This window comes from Hemiscyllium ocellatum, chromosome 31, assembly GCF_020745735.1.
Source record: "Hemiscyllium ocellatum isolate sHemOce1 chromosome 31, sHemOce1.pat.X.cur, whole genome shotgun sequence".
NCBI lineage: Eukaryota > Metazoa > Chordata > Chondrichthyes > Orectolobiformes > Hemiscylliidae > Hemiscyllium > Hemiscyllium ocellatum.
The window spans coordinates 25,849,812-25,857,726 of record NC_083431.1 but is presented as its reverse complement, the minus strand read 5'-3'; positions in this window follow the sequence as shown (position 1 = coordinate 25,857,726).

The window sequence follows — 7,915 nt, the reverse complement described above, 5'->3', positions numbered from 1 at the left end:
CTCCTTCTTGAAATCAGACAATGTTGTGGCCTCAACTGCTCTCTGTGGTAGCAAAATCCACAGGCTGTCTACACTACAGGAAAATGAATTTCTCCTCATCTCATTCTTAAATGATTATCCTGTATTCTTGGAATGTGATCACTGGTTCTGAACTTCCCTGCCATTGAGAACAGCTACCTGATGAAGGAGGAACACGCTGAAAACTGGTGCTACCAAATAAACCTGTTGGATTATAACCTGATGTTGTGTGATTTTTAACCATATCCTCATAGGTCACCATCACAAGAATCAATGCGGTAAATCTTACTGCATTTCCACTATAAACAGAACATCTTTCTTCAAGTAAGGAGACCTACGATGTTTGGATGATCACAATAAGACATAAAGAGCAGAAATGATTGGGAAAATGCACCATCCTACAACTTGATGGATAAAAGGTACTCAGAAGCAGTTGTATCTAGGATCCAGAGTACCCACTTTATATCAATTAAGTTGATATCTCCTATCTCCAAATTTCAATTGTGTATGATTTTAATCCAATTATCCATATAATAGATTACAAGATGCATTTAAATATAACTCTAAAGAATTTTAAGCCCACATAGATGAATTATATTGAGTATAAAATTATGTAATTCTTTGACCTACTAAGGGGGTTAAAAAAATGCAAGTTTGTAGAGTAATGCCCATGGGTAGCCAGGTTACTTCATGGGATTTGTAGGGAATTCTCTGCCATGAATAATTTTATGAAAAGAGTTTAATTCCATAAATTAGCTGTGTCTATCCCACCCTTACCGCAGCAAATATAGAGTTGAAAAGTGTGGTGTTGGAAAAGCACAGCAGGTCAGGCAGCATCCAAGGAACAAGAGAGTTGACATTTTGGGCTTTCCTGATGAAGGGCTTATGGCCTAAAAGTCAACTCTCCTGCTCCTCAGATGCTGCCTGACCTGCTGTGCTTTTCCAGCACCACCCTTTTCGACTCTGACTCTCCAGCATCTGCAGTACTCACTTTCTCCTAGAAGCAAATATACTCGAACATTAAAGTCCTCATTGATTGTGAAGAGCTTCTGCATATCCTGTGTTCATGGATGGCACAATACGTTTATGTGATCAGTTTTAAAACAATATTTCATATGGTTATCAGAAACAATTCAGATCCACACACTCTGTGACACGTGTATGAAACTCCTTACTGAAAAAAAGAACATTTAATATTCTAAAATGAAATTTGAAATCAGTTAAATGCCTGGTCAAACCTGGCCGAACCAGTAAAACTGGGGTTTAGTAAATGAACAATCCTTTACAACACGGCCAAGCTAAGGTTGTATAATCCAAACAGGAAAAGAAAATATTCATGATCAATGTCACAGGAGATCAACAAAGGTTACTGTTCACAGTTTAACTGGCTGAAGTCTGAGAAAGATATAAACAGTGCTGTAATTGCACCATTACCTTCCAATTACTGCGGGAATGAATCTTGCTTTTGTTTGAGATTTTTGTGTTTATAAAAGCAGGTGTGTTCTCTCTGTGCTGTAAAAATGTCTACTTTATTCATTTAACTTTGTTTATTACAACAGAGCTATTTCAGCTTAGAAAATAAGCAAGGACATATTCTCGAAAGCTGTCAGGATTGTGCTTTTACCTCATTAGTTTATATCTACTTGCAATGTAACATGAGAAGTTCTTCATTTATACTCAGAGTAATATCGAATAATAAATGTATCTGTTGGTGAGCTGCATCAAGAAATAATCTCATTTCATGATTAGGATCTATGGTGTGTAGCAAAACAATTAAAACAAATGTGACAAGTAGTTTTTTGAAATGAATTTGAGTTACATTGAAGCAAAGACTGTGATAGAAAGATGCAGTTTCTACAATAAAAGATTAATGTAAAAATCTGGGGATTGGAGCATTTTCCTTTTGTTTAATGACGGATGTATCTTCCAGCACTTCTCATTTTTAAATTTATCCAACGAAATGCACTTAGTGTATTTTTCCACACTTAAGGCTGCATTCACATTTCCCCCAATTTTACCATTATCCTTGTCATAAGATCACAAAGTCACTAAACAGGTACAGATGATGAAAGCTATTCAGCTGATTCTTCATGCATCCATCTGGAAAAAGCCTAAGGTCCCCTCATTGCACGATTGAACTATTCTATGTATACACGGTTTCAAAAAAATCACCTAGAGAAAAATGATGAAGAGTCACTCGGAACTATTTAAGATAGAAGAATTATGAATTGCATTTACAAACTGAATGACTTGGGTTGTTCTGTTGTAAGGGTGGAGCTGACTTCTTCAGACAACAGTCGAACAATGTGTAATTGTCTAATGATTTAGTGTTAACTACTTTTTGCAGGGCTACTTTAAATTCTTTCTAGTAGCTGTTAACCCACTAGAGTCTGATTCAAAATAATTTCTGTGGAGCCATTTTTTATTAAATAGTTCAGTCTTTGGTGATCTTAACATTAGCATAGTAAAGTATAAGGTTTATAAATGGACTCACTTGTCTGTGCAGTTTATGTGCTGAAAATGTGTTGCTGGAAAAACGCAGCAGGTCAGGCAGCATCCAAGGAACAGGAGATTCTTCAGGAATCTTATGCCCGAAACGTCGAATCTCCTGTTCCTTGGATGCTGCCTGACCTGCTGCGCTTTTCCAGCAACACATTTTCAGCTCTGATCTCCAGCATCTGCAGTCCTCACTTTCTGAGAGAGGGAGAGAGAGAAAGACAAAAAAGAGAGAGAGAAGGACTTCATCTGTTTTCATCTTTAATCCCTCACCTCGGGGCTACTGAAAATAAATCTTTAAAGCAGTAAGTTGCTTGTAAAGGTCATGCTTGCTGAAGACATCTTTTTCAGTTTTGATAATTGCAGGCAGTGTCTTGTCTCCAAAATGTAAAAAATCAGATAAATAAATATAATGGGGCTAAATACATAGGGGTAAATAAAATGGGGGCTATAACTCTTCACATGCTTCCCATAGGGACTGACTGACTGGCTTTATTGCCTTTGGAGAAAATATTAATTTCAGCTCAGGTGGTCTTCATATCAGTCTCATGAATGTTTGCTGAACCCGTGTGGGACAGTTGATCCCTTGGTCAACTTAAGACAGTATTTTCCCTTTTTTTAATCCATTTCTATCCAAAATAGTTACATGTATTATTAAAATCAGCTGAAGGGATGGTCCATATTTTATATCAAGAAAACGAACTGAAAATACTCCTTGTTTTAAACTTTTATTTAAGTACTTCTTGATTTCAATGCAGTAGGCAGCGTCCTCATGTGTCACAAATAAACTCACCTCCTAAAACTACACAAAATGTGCACAAGCGATGATGTTTACATCTTTCAAATGTTTGCGTGGTTGTTAGAGCTCCTCTCCACCAGTTGTTCTACCTTCTCTGCCCTATCTAACTAGGTTAGTTTTGGTCAAATGGCTGAAGAGCAGTTCTTTCTCTCTCTGCAGCCAGGATAACTATCGCTGGCTCTCTGATCATTCTCTTTCGCTTAGGTTTCAAGCCCCAGGTGCAGCAGAGAGTGACATTCTCTCTGGGGCCTGAGATCGAAGTAAGCTTCTCTTCAGCACTTTGTTGTGTTTGATCCTCAATTTTTGAAGATAATTTGAATGAACTCCAAAAGCAGTGGAACTTCCAGTCAGCTGGAGTCCAATGAATAGTACAACTCTTCCTGGAGAAGGGTTTCACGCAAAACATTGACTTCTCCACCTCCTGGTGCTGCCTGGCTGTGTTCTTCCAGTATCTTGCTTATCTACCAACCCTTCCTGAAGCAGGTAGATACGGCTCAGAAGTAATCTACCTGTGTAGGCTGAGGCTAAGGGCCTATCTAATTATGAGTAAAGAATAGTTCACTTGAGACTCTTAACCAGAGGAGGCAGTTGCCTTCCATAACAAGATGTGGTTTCCTGTACGATAGAAATAGGTACAATTACCATTGATTAGTTAGGTGTAATTAAATTATATGCCATGTCTGTTTCCATTGGGAACTTGTCAAATCTAACTGTTTCTCGACCCAAAGACCATATGTTGTCAGCGGTTTGGATGGAGTTAATGCAATTTCAACATTAATTCTTTCAGAAATATTATCTTAGTGAACATTTTGTCACACTCCATCTCCACCTGATAACACCTTGCTAACACCAATATTGGATTGAACATTAGAAGATGCATCCAGTAATATTTGGGATTAATGATTCTCTACTACTTTGATTCTTCTAGTTAACTAGTTGTCATCAAGTGGGCAGCATGGTAGGACAGTGTTTAGCAGTACTGCCCCACTGTCCAAAGATGTGTAGGTTAGGTTGGTGACTGTGCTAAAAATTGCTTTGTAGTGTCCAGGGATGTGCAGGTTAGGTGGTTAGCTATGATAAAAAAAAACCTAGGCAGGGTTAAAGGGATGGGCTAGTTCTGGATGGGATGCTGTTTGGAAGGTTAGCAGAGACAGTGTGATGTCAGCAGTTTAGATGGAGTTATTGCAACTGCAACATTCACTCTTTCAGAAACATTATCTTCGAGAACATTTTGATACTTTCCACCTCCACCAGATAGGCTGACTGGCCTCTTGCTGCACTGTAGGGATTCTATTGAGTATGTGTATAGGGTATTAGCAGGTAGGGAAAGAGTTGAGTTCTGAGTTTTGTGAAACAAGAGGTTCAGCTGAGCATGACTCAGATCAGATAAGAACTTGCAGTTAACAATGGAGTGCTGGAGACTAGGGTAATGGGTTAACAAGGTGGAAAAACATTCATTGTGTACAACCATTTCACAATATTGGAAGCATTCAGTATATAAGGTCAGTTTGATAAGGTGAAAAATATTCATTATGTGAAGCCAGTTAAGATTAAGAACATTCATTGTGCATCAATATAGCTTAATCTTTACTATTGTAACAGTCACCCAATCAATATGTATGTTGCCTCATCTGGATGTTCCTCCCTGTAAAATGACTGTGTAATTCATTAAGAATCTGCTGTTCCAGAGAAGATTGGGACCCATGTCCCTGCACACTTGGGCGATCATTCTCTCTCCCTCCAGGGCCTGGTATAAAGATAAAGGAGGTAAAGCCATACTGTGTCTCTGAGCATTTTGCTTTGACTGAGTGGGGAAATGGGACAACACTAAGATTCTAAGTTTCTGCATTTGTACTATTTTAACAGAGTCAGTAAGTAGTGTGACAGAAGAAGTATACTGAGACATTTCAAATCCTGTGAACCATGCAGCTGATGTTATGGTCAGTTCACATCACAGCAAAATTGTGCAAATGCATTAGAAACACTTGAAAGCGAACAATCCTATGCTTCTTGCTTGCAATGCACACTGTGTCAAGTCAGACCATTGATATGGTTAATGGCAGATTGTAGAAAAATATGTTTTAGCCACAGATAAATTAAGGTATGGGAAGCTTTTTCCTTTATTGTTTTCCAGCTGAATTTAGCTTTCCAAACATTTTAATTGCAAACCATTTTTCCCTTTGGTTTCTCTTTTCTCAACCTGCTTTTTGGATTCCCATCTGCTGACATCCTGTTCCACTCATTAGAAAACTGGCTGGAAGAAACTGAAATAAAATGGAACCAATTGCTTCCCCACAAGATACCCATCGATAATCCTTGCTAGTCCCGTAATGACCTTTAGTAACAGGACATGGTGAATATCTTCCTAAATTGTCTCAACGTCTTTTCTTAATGACTGTATGTTGCCTGGCACAACTTGTGAACACTGGGACTGGGAGAGCTGAATGGGATGTCAAGCTATGCTGGATGGACTTGGATGTCAGACAACACAGATGTTCACAACTGAACGGGTTGAGTTTCCACTGCTCACCACCAGGGGTGTTTGGGATTTAAAAATATCTACACCAGCTGGTGTGCTGATTTCTGGATGCTGTTCCCAGTGCCAACACATGAAAACACAGATACCGCAGCCAAACAACCACCATGGGGCTGGAATAAGGGAGTCGTTCTCTAAAGCAGCCTGGAGTTACTCTTGCATGCACGCAGTGAAGGCTTCTAGCCTGTCTGAGTTCCTGGCACCTCAGTCAGCCTTTCAGCTTCCTGCTTTCAGGCACTGACATTAGTCTCTGCCTCTGGGGAAAACCAGTGGCCAACTGGAAAGGCTGTTTTTGCCAACACTAATACATGTGCCGCTTCGGATTGTGCATTGGTAGGTATTATGCGCTGTGGGGAGGATGCGAGTATAAGAAACAAAAACTGAAATTGCGATAGGGGATGGTAAGAGATCAGGATGAGGGGTGAGGGTAATGCATTTGTGTATGATGTAAAGTCGACATCAATGTTTGGAACCATGCATTCCTGAATAAGTATGCAAGCATTGTTGCCCGTGGTTGTTGGTATCAGCAAACACTGTCCACTGGAAAACCTCAACGGCCTCCTTTAATTGTCCTTAATTAATCCTACCTGCCAGGTGGGGGTGGCTCTTAGGGCCTAATAACCCCTCTCCAGTTGAAAACAGACCCTGAACTATTTTACTGGCAGCATGGAAGAGGGAATGGGCAACTCTCAGGCACCTTTATGATGCATACAGATGATTTTTTTTGTGGAGCTATGAATTTGAAAACATTGTCATAAATGGGTCAAAAGCAATATTCAAAGTTGCAAGCCAGGCCTTCTGGGACGTTTAATTAAATCAGATTAGAAACTGGGCAGAATAGGTTGAATGTCACTTTATGTCAATAATCTTATTTAGAAAATATGAGCTCCATTGCAGTTAGCTAAAGCAGGCCTCATGAAAAGATGCAAGACTGAAATGGAGAAATTGTGAAGTCTGAATAAACAGCCGATTGGCCAGTCAGCCAAACAAGGCCAGTCTAGAAATATGTGAGTCTTGTAAAACTATAAAAAAATCTCAGGTGAAATTTATTACTTGGGTAAACAAAACATTGAAGCATTTTAAAATGGAGGATTGTGTTTTGAAATTTCCGTCATTAGGAGATGCCAGGAACATTAAACTTGTTTTTCGCAACACTTCATTTCGGAGAAAGCGAGGACTGCAAATGTTTTAGATAAGAGTCAAAGAGTCAAAGAGTGTGGTGCTGGAAAAGCACAGCCAGTCAGAAAGCATCCGAGGAGCAGGAGAATCGACATTCTGAGCATAAGCCCTTCATCAGGAATCTCAAAACGTTGACTCTCCTGCTCCTTGGATGCTGCCTGACTGGCTGTGCGTTTCCAGCACCACACTCTTTGACCGCGAAACTTCATATGTCAGCCTTTGTGATGGGTTCATGTTGTGTAGAAGAATTCAAAACTTTTCTTTTGGGTGAGGGAGGTGACTGTTGCCCTTTAGCTTGGAAAACTAAAAAAGATCAGAAGAGTAGTAAAACCTCTCACTCTTCTTGAGGAGGTAGATATGGTAGTTCTATTGGCAAAAAGATGGAAGAAATTCAAAGCGAGTCAGCAGCAATACTGACTGTATCAATAATAAGTCACTATGGTAACCAAAGCACTGAGCAAGCCTAGGGAGAATGAAGACTAGTTAGACATAATCTACAGAATGTAACCATCCAAACTTAACCATCTGGCTGGCTAACAGTATGGAACAAGAAACGAGTTTGTTTTGAGTAGAGGTTTCAAGCAAATTAGAGTTTATTTCAGAATTGAGCGCCTCAATCCCAGATTAAACCTGGTTACCACAACACAGGTGAGGTCATAAGAGGATGAAAGGTAAAAATCTAAAGCTATTCAAGGCTATGGTATCCCTGGATTATTCAACAAACAGAGGCTTATCCTGTAACATATGTCCTGAGCCAAGGACCAAAAAGAACGCTGTTGAGTAGAGACTGGCATGTGGGGATCATGGGATGATGAGTTTAAAATTTCGGTGAGTGAGAATTTGCTTGTTGGATGCACAGAGGCACATGAATAAACTAATCAAGAGTC